At 45.7% G+C, this 15,278-nt stretch overlaps 3 non-coding genes across 3 annotated transcripts; all 3 read left to right on the forward strand.

Annotated features, from left to right (window-relative positions):
- Positions 1-2,936: 2,936 nt before the first annotated feature.
- trnap-cgg (transfer RNA proline (anticodon CGG)) lies at positions 2,937-3,026 on the forward strand. Its single transcript is given in 2 exon segments — positions 2,937-2,972; positions 2,991-3,026. It is a non-coding gene; the product is annotated as a tRNA-Pro (tRNA).
- Positions 3,027-6,901: 3,875 nt separating this feature from the next.
- trnar-ucg (transfer RNA arginine (anticodon UCG)) lies at positions 6,902-6,991 on the forward strand. Its single transcript is given in 2 exon segments — positions 6,902-6,938; positions 6,956-6,991. It is a non-coding gene; the product is annotated as a tRNA-Arg (tRNA).
- Positions 6,992-12,433: 5,442 nt separating this feature from the next.
- trnal-aag (transfer RNA leucine (anticodon AAG)) lies at positions 12,434-12,516 on the forward strand. The gene has a single exon. It is a non-coding gene; the product is annotated as a tRNA-Leu (tRNA).
- Positions 12,517-15,278: the final 2,762 nt, after the last annotated feature.

The following is a 15,278-nucleotide window of genomic DNA, read 5'->3' on the forward strand; positions in this document are numbered from 1 at the left end:
TCAGAGAAGGGAAACTGCCATCACCAACCCCTCTCTGTACAGGTGAATCCAGTCACACCCCACTTTCCAATCTGAACCACTTAACAGAAGAAAACTCGCCACCGAGTAGTGAAACAGGTGGCAACAGGAGGAGAGCCGCTTCGCCGCTACAAGGATACAAAATTGGCTGAGTGGCAGGAAACAGAGATTGGTGGTAAATGGTTTTGTTTCGGCCTGGCGGAAGGGTTGGGACCTTTGCTGTTCCTGATAAATATCAATGACCTTTGTGCCCAGGACACAATGTCAACGTTTGCGGAGGATACAAAGTTTGGAAGCATTGTGGAGAGTGTGCAGGATAGTGTAGAACTTCAAATGGACTTGGACCTGTTGGTGGAAATGGGGAGACAGGTGGCAGATGAAGTTCAATGGACTGAGGTTTGGTAGGAAGAACTTGGAAAGACAATATAAAATGAAGGGTACAACTCTAAGGGAGGTGGAGAAGCAGTGGGACTTGGGTGTTTATGAACGTAAATCATTGAAGGTGGTAGGACATTTAAACCCAGCGGCAGAGTCATGGAACGAAAGTACATGGCCCCTTTTTACAACATTAACTGCCATATTCTGGTCGTTTAAATATCGAGTCATTGACTGTGCGGGAGAGAATAGATGACTGACTGGGTGAGCTAGTGACTGAATGAATGGTTAGGTGGGTGACGTGTGTAGGTAGATAGCTGGCTGAGTGAATGAGTTTGGTGGGTGAGTGCGTTGGTGGGTCTGGTCGTTTAAGTGCGTGACCGCGTCAACATACAGGTTGGGAGCCAGTCAGGAGATCCGCGGAGAGGTCAGGTGGTCGGATCGGGGCGACTGAGTATTCGGTTGCGCAGTAACCCAGGTGATAGACAAGAAGTTAAACTGTTTAACCTTTCCTGGGCATCTAGCAAGCTAATTGTTTGGGATTTGTCCCAAGTTTCTGACTCTAGTTCAGAGTCGGAGGCATTCGAGGAGGGTCCACGGCAGGAGGGGTAAATGTAAACTTCCCGGGAAGTTCCCACGTTGGTCCACATGGGAAAGACATTTTGGCTGAGTTTGTTGACACCGGAACAGCAGAGAGCACGCGCTCCACACGTGGAGTTTCAGTGTCTGTGACGTCAAAGCCAGTGACGCTCCAGGTCACTTTAGGCAGCGGAGATGGTGCAGATCAAACTCAGCCCGAAATGAACACTGTTTTTGCTGTGTTCCGCTCGCTGGCCCACTCCCGAGCCGGAATTCAGTCTATAAATGTTTATAAATATTTCTTCAAGTGCATGTTGGTCCCGCAGATAGTGAGACTGGAGAATTAATAATGGAAAACAAGGAACTGGTAGAACTGTTGAACGGGTATTTTGTTTCTGCCTTCACTGTAGAAGAAGGACATATAGAGTGTACAGAGCGATTTAGATTGGCTGGGTGAGTAGACAATAATTGGGAGATGCAGAATAACTTGGGAAATTGTGAATTTGTCCACTTTGGCAGGAAGAATTTAAAAGCAGTACATCATGTGACTGGAGAAATGCTGCAGAACTCTACAGTGCAGAGGGTTCTGGGGGTCCCGGTTCATGAGCCTCAAAAAGTTGGTATAGAGATGCAGCAAGTGATTAAGAAGGCGAATGGAACGTTGGCGTTTATTACAGAAGGAATCGAATATAAAATTATGGAAGTTTCCCCACATTCATACAGGGCGTTGGTGAGACAGCATCTGGTGAACTGTGGACAGTCTTATTCTCCTTAATTAAGAAAGGATATCATTGCATTACAGCAGGTAAGAGAAGATTCAGTCGACTGGTTCCTGGAATGCAAGGGTTTTCTTTTGAGGAAAGGTTGAGGAGGTTGGGCCTATACCCATTAGAGTTTTGATGAATGGGAGGTGATCTTATTGAAAGATATAAAATCCTGAGGGGACTTGACAGGTCGGCTGCTGAGACTATGTTTCCTTTTGTGGGGGACTCTACAATCAGGTGACTCAGTTTAAAAATATCGGGCTCTCACATTTCAGACTGACAGAAGGTAATATATTTGTTTCTCTCTCTCAGTGGGACATTGATCTGTGGATTTCTCTTCCCCAGAGAGCAGTGGAGGTTGGGTCATTGATAATGTTCAAGGCTGAAGTGGAGATATTTTTGACAAAAGAATGAGTAAAGAATTATGGGGGGCAGACAGGAAAGTGGAGTTGCGGCCATATTCAGATCAGCCATGCTGGAGCACCTTCGAGGGGATGAATGGCCTCTTGCTGCTCCTGATTTTCGTGTTATTGTTCTTGTGTGCCTCTCTCGGCACTGCTGTCCCTGTCATGCTCACCGTCTCGCTTGCCGGACTGCTCGGCGCCTCAGTAACCTCCCGCTCTCCGGCCTGCTCCCTACCCCTCACCGCCTCACTTGCTGTTCTGCTTGTCACCATCTCCTCAGTTCTTCTGGTGAGATGGGCGGCGACAGGGGTCAGGAGGGAGGTGCCGAGTGGGAGGTGAGCGGCTTGGTAGTCGGGTAGCGAGCGGTGCGGCATAAGGGTTGGCGTGTAGCGCAGCGAGCGAGGCGGCGAGGGCCTGGGGTCAGGGCACCTGGCATTCGGGAGCAGGGGAGTGAGTGGGAGGCAGCAAGTGGGCGACCGTCAACGGCTGAACAACGAGGACGTCAGCGGTGGGAGGAAGGGCGCACGCACCGGCAGACCGAGTGGGTGCCGAGTTCCTGTTCCAGCTCGGTGTCAGGAGTTACAGTGTAAAACTGATCACAATTCTAGCATTGCTGAGTTCTGATGAAACGGCATCGACCTGAAAGGTGAACACTCTTTCACTGTCCACACTGCTGCCTGCCATGAGGTGTAATTCTTAATTGTTTTCTGGTGTTACGACAGGAATCCAAAAGGAGTGTTGACGCACTCTGGAGGACAATGAATACACATAGCGGTTATCTCGTTTACCTGTGGCAGGCTCGTTGGTCTAGAGGTATGATTCTCGCTTCGGGATTTTCGTTAACTGATCGTGCGAGAGGTCCCGGGTTCAAATCCCGGACGAGCCCTCTTGTGTTACCGCTTGTGATGCATATTTCTTTACAAGCGAAAAGGCGGGTTTTACTTAAACCCGGCCGAGTTTTTAGGACCTGAGAAGTCATTATAACGAAATTATCACTGCAAAACACGTGGAGTAAATGAAGAAACTGTTGCTCATGTAATCGGATGGTTAATTTATCCGAACAAGAGAATGAGTTAATTTATCCCAAGAAGAGAATGAGTGTAACTGAAACTTGAGATTTCTTGCCGTCTCCATGGATACTGCCTGGCCTAGACACTGCCTGGTGTATTTCTTCAATGTTCTCTTTTACCCAGAGCGCTCTGAAAGAATGGCTGATATCTTTTGGGTGCCAATGAATGTCTATATTGGCTGAGTTATATACATACAGTTACATTATTGGTTTCGCCGTGTGATTCTCGCTTTGGGACGTTTCATAAGTGAGAATGTGAGCGGTCTCTGTTTCAAATCTCAGGCGAGCTCTCACGTGTTGTTATTTGTGGTGTAAATCGCCCAGTGCATTGTCTAAAACTCATTGCGGTCTAGGTGGAGCGGTTTACTTATATCAGGGGTAAGTTTGAGAACTGGACCCACCATTGCAGAGAACTCATCAATGAAACACACCTGAAGGAAATGAAGGCAATTTGAAAAAAAAAAAAATTGCCCACTTAATCGCACTGTAATGTTACCCGAACACACTAATTAGACAACCCCGTTTTCTGGATGAATGCATTCGGCTGTTGTATTCTCTAAGAGAATTGTAAACTTCTCTGAGACGGCCAGGTCTGGTAGCCCCATAGTGAGAATTTGATTTGATCATATTTTGTTCGTAATGTAGGAGTTGTACTGAGCAGAAAGTGAGCCGTTTCACCTCGATCGATATTTTAGTGTAAAGGCAATAAACAATTTCAGGAGAAGGTATTTGATAGGCGGTGTGTGCTTAAAGTTGTTTAGGACCAGACACAGACGAGATGCATCCAGAATACGGAGGGAGGAGAGCAGGAATTGCAGGGACGCTGGCCAGAATTTTCCAATATTCCTTAGACTCGCGGTGGTGACAGCGGAGTGGAGAACTGCTATTGTAACATCCTTGTTCAAACAAATATGTAAGGATAAGCCCAGAAACTACAGGTCAGCCAGTTTAACCTGGGTGGTGAGCTACCTTTCAGAAAGGAAAATTCCCGACGACATGAAAATTACCTCGGGAAAATGCACATTAATAAGTAAAACCAGCTTGGATTATGTTATGGTACCAGCTGAGATTACCCCTGGACAATCCTAAACCCAGAGTGGAGCCCATCTTGATAGATCCTAACTTTTATTCGATTGTTTAAATACGTGGAAAGTAGCTACTGAACAGAGTCACAGGAGTCAGCTGATCAACTTTTATCAAAAAATAAATAAAACATTTATTCAACGAGAAAAGATGAACCATGTTACAATACTCTTTCATCCACAACTATAACTTTGCAGGTGGAGACAAATTTGTAGGAATAATGCAAGTTGCAAAATTTATTTTATTCTTTAATTTCCACAGTAATTACATAATCCATGTATCAATAGGCACACTGTGGTAAGGAACACCAGACCCTGAAACCAAGTGAAAAATACCACCATAAAAAGTTGCTATGCTGCTATTCAACTCCCCACAGAAGCTTGACAAGCCGTGAGTCAACCAGTTTCACTGCACTCCGCCTTTCACGCAAGGATTGAAGCCATTCCCTCTGCCCCTCCTCTTAAATTCATTAACAGGACCTGTTCCAGGTTCCCATCCTTCCTTTGACCAGAACGTCTGTTTTGGACTTTCACCTCTTCCACTCCCCTGGATTTTGGGATTTTTCTTTCGCTTGGGACTAAGTATCTGCCCCGTTTTCCAGTCTCTCTTGGCAGCAACTTTCAAAAACCAGCCGATGTCCACAGCTTCCAAATCAAAACTGCAGTTTCCCTCCTTCTGTGTGTGTGTCTGTGGGAGGGACCTGCCTCTCTATCTTCCTGTTGCTAGGCAACAGCCCAATTCTTTTACTGATGTGTTTGCTTAACTTCATAAGTCGTAAGCCTGAATAGAGATGCAAGCACCTTTTTAAAACGAAACTAAAACTCCATTTGACCTTTCTTAACACAAATACAGAAATACAAATCAAGCTTAAACTTTAAAGCTAAAACTCATTCCTAACAATTGCAATTACCAGTATAACTTACTTAAACCTCTCTACTTCCTAACAATTTAGTAAGAACAAATCGTGTTATTTAACTTCAGTTAGTTTTTTTTTGATGCGACAGCAAAGAATTTTGATGAGGGTGAAGCCCTTGACGTGATTTACATGGACTTGAAAAAGGCATTTGATAAAGTGCTGGACAAAAGACTTCTGAGGAAAGTTAGAGCTCATTGAATAGAAGGGACAGTAGCAGCACAGATACGAAATGAGCTGAGTGACAGGAACCAAAGATTTGTGGTGAACTGTTGCATTTTGGACTGGAGAAAGTTATCTTGTGCAGCTCCCCAGGTCTCTCGGGGACTTGTGCGATATCGGGAACTGGGGGAAAAATAGAGTTGAGGCCCAAGGTCAACCCCATGATATCATCGAATGGCAGGGTAGGCGCAATGGGCCGTGTGGTGTACTGCTGTTCCTATTTCTTGTGTCCAGTGTCAGGGACCCTTCCATTCGTGTAATTCATCAGCCAGATCTTGTTGCAAGCTCACAATTCCAACATTTGCCGATGATACAAAAGTTAGAAGCACTGTGAACTGTGAGGAGGATAATGTAGATCTCCAAAGGGATCTAGAAATGTTGATGGAACGGGCGGACAATTACCAGGTGAAATTTAATGCAGAGTAATCTGGTGTCATTCGTTTTTGTAGGAAGAACAGGGGGAGGCAACACGAAATGAAGGTTACAATTCTAAAGGGATTGCGGGAACAGAGGGATGTGGGTGTATATGTGCATAAATCATTTATCATCACAGGACAGTTTGAGAGAATGACCAGTAAAACAGACAACGTCAAGGGCTTCATCAATATAGCATGTAGTACAAAAACAATAAAGTTATGTGAAGCCTGTAGAAAACACTGTTTCGGCCTCAACTGGAGTATCGTATCTAATCCTGTGCACCACAATTTAGCAAGGGTGTGAAAGCATTAGTGACATTGCAGAAAAAAATCACAAGACAGATTCCAGGCATGAGGAACTTAATTCACATTGAATGATTGGAGAAGTTGGGAATGTGTTTCTTGAAGAGAGCGAGTTTGAGAGGAGAATTGATAGAGGTATTCAAAATCACGAGCTGTGTGGACAGAGAAAATATGGTTTAACTTTTCCATTGATGGAATGATCCAGAACAAGAGGACACAGATTTAAATTAATTTACGAAAAAAGCAATTACCTAATAAGGCTTTATTTTCATGCAGAATGTGTTTAGAATGTTGGATGCAGTGTCTGAGAGTGTGCTGGAGGCAGGGACAATTGAGGTTTTCAAAAGGGAATTTGACCTTGATCTGAAAAGACAAATTAGCCATGTTACAGGGAAAAGGTTGTGGAGTGGCAACAGGTGAGCTGCTCGTTCAGATGGCCAGCCGAGTCCAGACGGGCCGAATGTTCTCATTATGTTCTGTGATTCAATGATCCCATATAGAATCAGGGACGTTAGTGAAGACTATGATCAATAGGTGAGCAGCAAATGTCTAAGTGAGTTTCTCAGGGCAGTAAGTGTTGGAATTTCTTGGGACAGGATGTGACTAGGTGGCAGTTTCCTGGACATAGAGTCAAACTCAGACCCTGAGGCCATGGATCTGGGATTCAGCGGATCATCCAAAAATCGAATTGAAAAATCTACAACCACGATATTTATTTACATGGCACTAGCATCAGTTCCAGTATCGTATTGCCTGACCGCGTGGCCTAATGGATAAGGCGTCTGACTTCGGTGGTATTTGCAGAGGTTATCAGAAGATTGCAGGTTCGAGTCCTGCTGTGGTCGTTTTATATGGAAATCTGTTTAACTTCCTGAAAACCGCGGTCTCACTCGTCAGCTGAAGGTTCTGCCTTTCCTTCCTAACATGGCAGGGCTCTTTCTCAAAATGTCTGCTCTTGTTAATTTGTGCATTAATTGCTAACTCATTTTGTTTATCTGATCAGTTTCGTTAAATTGTTGATGTGTCCAACTGGAACAAAAGCTGTGCATCAATCGGTTTAATAAAATGCTTTGGGAGAATTCCAATCTCCTCATGAAGCGGCTCGATCATTAGCTGAATCTGCTGTCACTGGACTAACAATACAGAGGTGCCAGGCTAATCTCTGCGGGCACGGGTTTAAATCCCAACAGAGCAGATTTAAATTAAAATATTTCCTAAATTTGGAATTAAAATCTCGGCACAGTAATGGCGGCTATGAAACTATGATCGATTGTGGTAAAAACCCACCCGGTTCACGAATGCCCTTTACGGAAAGAACTCATCCGCACTTCCCTTGCCTGCCCTACATGTGACTCCAGACCCACAGTAATTTGTTTCACTCGTAACTTCAAGGATAATGTGAGATGATCAACAAATGCTGGGCTTGCAAAAGACGCCCATACACTATGAAAAATTAAACAAGTGGTAAACAGACACGACATAATTTTCAGGATGTCTACCTTTTCCCTTGAAGAATGAAGGCTGGGGGGTGGTCTCATACAGGTCTTTAAAATTATGAAAGATTCTGGGAGGCTGAATTCAGGGAAAGTGGAGCAGAGAAGTATCGATAACTATGTGTCTCGCTCTCACACACAAGACAACGGCTGACGGGTCGAATGCAACGTTATAACTACTTAACTGTGCATCGGCGACTCATAAGAGCGGTAAATAAATTCCATCCGCAATGTCTCCGCGGCACCCTCCAGATTCCGTGGGAGCACTGCCGAACAAACTGTAGTGTCGTTCTTGAAGGCAGCTCCACCAGCACTCAGGCCAAACTCCTGAAAAATTAAGATAAAAGCAAAATACTGCGGATGCTGGAAATCTGGAACAAAAACAAAAATACCTGAAATAACTCAGCAGGTCTGAGAGCATCTGCGGAGAGGAATACAGTTAACGTTTCGAGTCCGTATGACTGTTCAACTGATGAAGAGTCATTCGGACTCGAAACGTTAACTGTATTCCCCTCCGCAGATGCTGTCAGACCAGCTGAGCTTTTCCAGGTATTTTTGTTTTTGTTCCTGAAAAACTAAATTGCATGGACTGCGCACTGTGTCCGGATAATCGAAAAGCGCCGCATCCGCCAAGTCCTGTTTCCTCAACTCTCAAATGGACAACATTCCAGGGGAGGCCAAAGAAAATACTTCAAAGACACTCTGAAACGTTAATTCAAACGCTGCAGCATTTATATTAATGACTGCGAGGAACTTGCTTCTCACCATTCAAAATGACCAAAATCTGTCCCCAAGCTGCAGCGCGCTGTGAGTCCCCATGTCTTAATGATGAGGCAGAACAGCGGCTAAGAAGAAGTAACAGGAACCAAATCCTGCACTCCGGATCTCACTACCTCGTGGGACATCCTGTCCCCATGTGTCCTAAGGTCTGTGGGCCGAGAATCGGCCTGTTCACTCTCATGAAGGCCCATGGCAGAAACTCACGGCCCTGACTGGATGTCATCCTCGTATCGAGGGACAGACGATAACCACTGCTTATTACATAATACATATAAGAAGAGGTCATCTCCATCCATAGTATTTCTACAACTGTCCCCGAATAATATGAACAAGTCGCCTCTGTTGTCTCTGATCTGTCAACTTCACTATATCAGAATGTGCTGCCATCTACTGGCCGCAACAGAGCGGTAGAAATTCACGTTGTCGGTGTCGCGGAAACAGGTCAATGTGAGGAATTTGTGATGTGACGGAGCAGACATAGAAATGCAAATATGAACTATAATTTAGGAAACACAATTAATTAATTTATTCCCGTTGAATCGGCAGCAGTTACAGGCCAACTATTGCCTGGAGCAACTGAGACGATTAGATAAACTGCATTTAAGGGAAGCCTAGATAAGTATAGGAGGGAGAATGAATTTCAGGGATAAACAGAGAATGTTACATGAAGTATTCTAGGTGGAGGATCTTGTCGGGCAGTTTGCCTGTTAGAACAAATGGCCCACTTTCAGTGAGGTATATTCTGGTTTGAATGAATCCAGATTTGCAAAGTGTCTCCGGGACTGACATATATGTAATGAATCCCACATCCAAACTGTGAGCTAAAGACAGAGAGACCCAGAATGAATTATTAACTTAAGCCTGGCATCAGTGACTGACTGATACACATTGAATCGCACACTCTCACAGTATTCAATGGACAGAATGATACAGAATGAATCATACACACAGGCACATCACCAGAATCTGACAGATCCACGATTAATCCCGAAAACAAATCCTGTCCCAGGGACAAGCGATAAAGAATTAATCCACAGAGACCGACAGATAAACAATGAATTCCAAACTCATATCCTGTTCCAGAGACAAATTGGTACTGAATGAACCTCACACACATGCACATAGAATAGCTACAACAGAGAAGGGGACTATTCGGCCCTCTGTCTCTCCTGAGATCCTTCAGCAGAAACTCAGCTATCCCAGTCCCCAGCCCTGTCTCCATAGCCATGTAAACTTTTATCTTCAGGTGGCTGTCCAGTTCCACTATGAAAGCCCAGAGTGGTTGCATATCTTACTGATTGGACAGAGGAGTTGATCTTTCATCGGTCCAGTGGAATACAGACCAACTGAATATTAGTGCAATTTCTGATATGGATAAATTTCAAATGCAGTTCATTTATCATTTTGCCAATATATCAAGAGATTCAAACTAGTTCTGTTAAAGCAGAATGACAGTGAGTTCAGTAAGAAATGTTTACAAAGTACAGCAATTTCTTTCTGCTCACTGTACACACATATATCGAATTGTTTCAAATAGCAGGGGCGGAAACTGCAGCCCGCAGTCTTCACGTTAGCATTGACCTGAATTTCAGTTTTGTGGGTAGAGGGGTACAGGGAGCGCGGATGTTATTGTGGGAACTGAAGTCACTTTTCCTGTGAATGGAGCCGGTTAAAGAGCTTGGGCCGGCCTGAGAGTCCTAGAAACCGGGGTCAGTGGGTAGCCTGGGGAGAAGACAGGCCCCAGAGACAGGAAATAAGATTTGAAAGAGAAATGGGGTGCGGGACGGGGTGATGCGAGGAGGGGGAGGGAGAGCCGGGGAGGGAGATAGGGAGGGAGACAGCGAGGGAGAGAGGGAGGGAGTTAGAGAAGGGTGGTGCTGAAGGAAGAGAGGCAGCGGGCGGGCGGGAGGGAGGAACTTGAATTTTTCCACCATATTTTACAACCTAAGGAAGACTTAAAGCCTCACGGCCAATGGTGCGGGAGCGGAGGTGTGTCTTGGTAAGTGAGATTGCTGCTTGAATGTGCACAGCAACATCCCACCGCTGCAACCTGATCAATGACTTTATAATCTGGTTCAGAGATCCTGTTTGATGGATTAATATTGATCCCAGGACTCCGGGTAAGACTCCACTTCTCTTGTTGTAAATAGTCTGGTCGGATTGTTCGCATCCGTCCGATAGGGGAAATGGGGTTTCGGTTTAAATTGTGGTGTATGAGTGAAATAGTTATGTCTCTTTATTGCCCCTCTGTGGGGCATTACACAATTTGTGAAACATATTTGCCTCTTCTAGAATTTCAAGCAGTTGGAAGCACTGAAGAAGTCCTGGTTCTATCTTTACTAATTCACCTGAACTGTGATAATGAAATATAACATCTTCCAGGCAGTGGAGATATAATATCGGCACCAAAAATACTCACACACCACCGCGGATGTTGTTTTTTTCCCCCAGGGAGACTCGGTTGAAGAGTTTCCCTTTTTTGTTACTCTGAGCTTCTCAATGTTGTAATGCTGTCTGCTTCATTCCTGGGAGACAAGTGGGAATCAGAAATGATCACTCCCTCCCTGTGTGACTCCGACTGATACAGTTGTTATCATTAAGGTCAGTCAGCCTCTGACCCCTTATCAGGTCCAACATTTGACTCAAAGTTAACGTTTTCTGTCATCTACACTGGGAAGCGAAATTCCTGCTGCACTCTCTATCCCTGCCGTAATAAAAAAAAATCCGTCTCTTTCAACTGTGGGTGTCTATCTCTCATTGTCTGTGACACCTCTTCAATTAACAATCTACTTCTGCTTCTCCTTACAGAGTGCAATCTCTTCTGTCTTTTTTCCCTATGCAGTGAACTATGATTCAGTCAGCTGCTCCCTTGCTTTTTACAATGAGGAGGTTGTGAGTTCAAAACTCATTCCCGGATCCTGACCACAAATTCAGGGTCACGCTCTAGTGAATTCTTTGCTGTTACTGGTGCCAGCTTTTAGACGATATGTTAAACTGAGCTGACATCTGCCTTCTCACGTAAAATATACCATGGCACAATTTCGGAGAGGGGCGGGGGAGTTATTCCATGATGTTGGTGACATTCAAAACAGATCCTATTGCCTTCATCACATTGCTGTGCCTGGAACCTGACTGTGTGCAAATCCTTTGAAAATTTTTTCAAACACATGATGACTGAAATCCTGTTAGGAAAAGACAAGTTATTATTGAAAATTCTGCTGAGTGACCTTCATTGGACAGCAGAGAAATCAGGTGAGGAATTCGAGTAAATCGACACCAGAGAACAAGTCACCGTCAAAACAACTTCCGTCCATCTTAAGAGAGTCGCAGTTCCCTGTATGTGAATGTGGATTAACCCCTTATATTCCCTCACAGACTCTGTGATCCCCAGGCCTTTGCGAATTCCAAAAAAAAGCTTAGACGACCTGAGAGCTGAGCAGTCGGGAGAGGGGATGGGAGTGGGGCGCGGGACTGGGGACAGAGAGGGAGGTGCGGGGGTTGGGGGTGGTGGAGGTGTGGTGGTGGGGGTTGAAAGCCATGGCGCAGAGTGATGAGTGTGAAAACAGCCGAATTTAAAGGTCACAGGAAAGCGGTGCCTGGAGCTGCCCCGAGAGACAAGCTTTGGGTTGTCAGTAAAAAGATCTCCTGTAATAAAGGCACAAAAACAAAAAGAGGAAATGCGGGGAATATTCATCAGGTCCGAAAGCAGCTGTGGAGAGATATTCCTGTCGCCAGGATGTAACTCTCCAATTGGATACTTCACGTCGCTCAGATCTTACACTCTCAACACCTTCGTGTGAGGAACAGGTCGGGCGGGAATTGGGTCTTTGTTGATTTGAGCAAACAAAGCAATGCAGCAATGAGAAGCTCCTCACCCCCCGGCGGCTTGGGGTAGGATGGGACTCAGATACAGGAACCTGACAGGTGCTGAAAAAAGGAAAATCACATCGAGTTTTTGAAAGCAGTGACAATGAATGTGGAATTTAAAACCATTTATGCAGAGGTGCCAACTGAGTCAGGATGGCCGAGCGGTCTAAGGCGCTGCGTTAAGGTCGCAGTCTCCTCTGGAGGCGTGGGTTCGAATCCCACTCCTGACATTTTTTTCCTTCAGCACCTTCCAAACCCGAGATCTCCACCACCTGGGAGAAAAAAGGCAGCAGATGCATGAGAACAGCAGCAAGCTCCCCTCCGAGATACACGCCATCCTGACTTGGAACTGTATCACCCCCTCAAATCCTGGAACTCCCTTCCTAACAGCGCTGTGGACCTACTTACACCATATGGGCTGCAGCAGTTCAAGAAGGCAGCTCACTGCCAGCTTCTCAAGGGGAATTTCGGTCGGCCGAGCAAGACTCGAGGCAACCGGATCCCCTGAAAACAGCTCAGAAAGTAAACTGGATCCAAAAGCAACATACTGCGAATGCTGAAAATCAGAAATAGTAACAATCAGAAAGTGCTGGAAATACACAACAATTATACAGCATCTGTGGAGAGAAATATAGAACGAGCAGGATACAGCGCTCCAGATGCAGATCTAAGTACATCTGCCCTTCTCGACCGTAGTGGTCATGGGTTTGGAAAGTGTTGTTTAAGGAGGTTTGTTGAATTCCTGTATGCATCTTGTAGATGCTTCACACTCCTCGACTGTGCGTCGGTGGTGGAGGGAGCGAATGTTTATGGATGTGGTGCCAATGAAGCTTTCTCCTGGATGATGCCAAGCTTCATGAGTGTTGTGGGTGCTGCACTCCACCAGGCAATTGGCGACCATTCCATCACACTCCTGACTTGTGCCATATAGATACTGGACAAGGTTTGGAGAGTCAGGAGGTGAGTTAATCGTCGCACAATCCCTCGCCTCTGACCTGCCCTTGTAACGACAGTGTTTATAAGGCTAGTCCAGTTCAGTTTTTGGTCATCAGTAACCCTCAGGATGTTGAGAGTGGGCGATTCAGTGGTGGTAACGCCATTAAACGTCAAGGGCCAGTGGTTAGATTCTTTCTTGTTGGAGATGGCTATTGCCTGGCACTTATGTGGTGTGATTGTTACTTGTCATTTTTCATCCCAAGTTTGGATATTGTCCAGGTCTTGCTGCATTTGGATATGGACTGCTTCAGTATCTGAGGAGTCACGAATGGTGCTGAACTTTGTGAAATTATAAGCGAACATCCCCACCTCTGACCTTATGATGGAAGAAAGGTCGTTGCTGAAGCAGTGGAAGAAGGCTGGGCCGACCACATTACCCCGAGGAACTCCTGCAGTGATATCCTGGAGCTGAGATGACTGAACGCCTTAGGCATGACTACAAACTAATGGAGTTTTCCACCTGATTCCCATTGACTCCAGTTTTCCTAGCGCTCCTTGATGCCACATTCAGACAAATCCGGCCTTGATGTTAAGGGCAGTCACTCTCACCTCTCCTCGGGAGTTCAGCTCTTTTGTCTATACTTGAACCAAGGCTGTAAGGAGGCCAGGAGCTGAGTGTCCCTGGCGGAAACCAAACTGTGCATCAGTGAGCAGGTTATTGTTAAGCAAGTGCCGCTTGATAGCACTATTGATGACCCCTTCTATTACATTACTGATGATTGAGAGTAGACTGATTGTGAAGTAATTGGCCTGGTTGGATTTGGCCTGCTTTCTGTGTACAGGAAATAGCTGGTCAATTTTCCACATAGCCGGGTAGGTGCCAGTGTTGTAGCTGTACTGGAAAAGCTTGGCTTGGGGCGTGGCATGTTCTGGAGCACAAGTCTTCAGTACTATTTCCAGAATATAGTCAGGGCCCATAGACTTTGCACTACCCAATGCCTTCAGCTGTTTCTTGATATCACTTGGAGTGAATCGAATTGGCTGAAGACTGGCATCTGTGATGCTGGGGACCTCTGGAGGAGGCTGAGATGGATCATCCACTCGGCACTTCTTGTAGCAAATGTATATCGCTTGTGCTGATGTGCTGAGGTCCTCCATGATTGTGGATAGGGATATTTGTGGTGTCTCTTCTTCCAGTGAATTGTTTAATTGTCCATCACCATTCCCGACTGGATGCAGCAGGACTGCGGATTTTAGGTCTGCCTGTTAGTTCTGCGATCACTTAGCTCTGTCTATCACTTGCTGCAGATGTTGGTTGGAATGCGAGTAGTCCTGTGTCATAGCTTCACCATGTTGACAACTCATTATCAGGTAAGGCTGGTGCAGCTCCTGGAATGCCCTCTTCACTCTTCATTGAACAAGGGTTGATCACCTGGCTTGATGGTAATGATATAGTGGGGAATATGCCAGCCCATGAGTTTACAGATAGTGTTCGAATACAGTTCTATTCCTGCTGATGGCCCACAGGGCTTCATGGATGTCCGGTCTTGTGTTGCTAAGTATGTTCAAAATCTATCCCATGTAGCACGGTGGTAGTGCCACAAAACATGATGGAGTCTGTCCTCAATGTGAAGGCGGGACTTCGTCTCCACAACTTCTGTGTGATAGTCACTTCTACTGATAGTGTCTTGGACAGGTGCATCTGCAGCAGGCAGATTGGTGAGGATGAGCTCAAGTATGATTTTCCCTCTTGTTGGTTCACTCAGCACCTGCCACAGACCCAGTCTCGCAGCGATGTCATTTAGGACTCGTCCAGCTCAGTCAGTCGTGGTGCTACCGAGCCACTTTTGGTGATGCACGTTGAATCCCTCCACCCGGAGGACATTCTGTGCCCTTGCCATCCTCAGTGCTTCCTCCAAGTGGTGTTCAACATGCAGGAACACTGGTTCATCAGCTGAGGGAGGGCAGTACGTGGTAATCAGCAGGTTTCCTCGCCCATGTTTGACCTGATGCCTTAAAAATTCATCGGGTCCGGTGGCGATGTTGAGGAATGCCA

The sequence above is a fragment of the Cetorhinus maximus genome, chromosome 31 (genome assembly GCF_964194155.1).
Source record: "Cetorhinus maximus chromosome 31, sCetMax3.hap1.1, whole genome shotgun sequence".
NCBI lineage: Eukaryota > Metazoa > Chordata > Chondrichthyes > Lamniformes > Cetorhinidae > Cetorhinus > Cetorhinus maximus.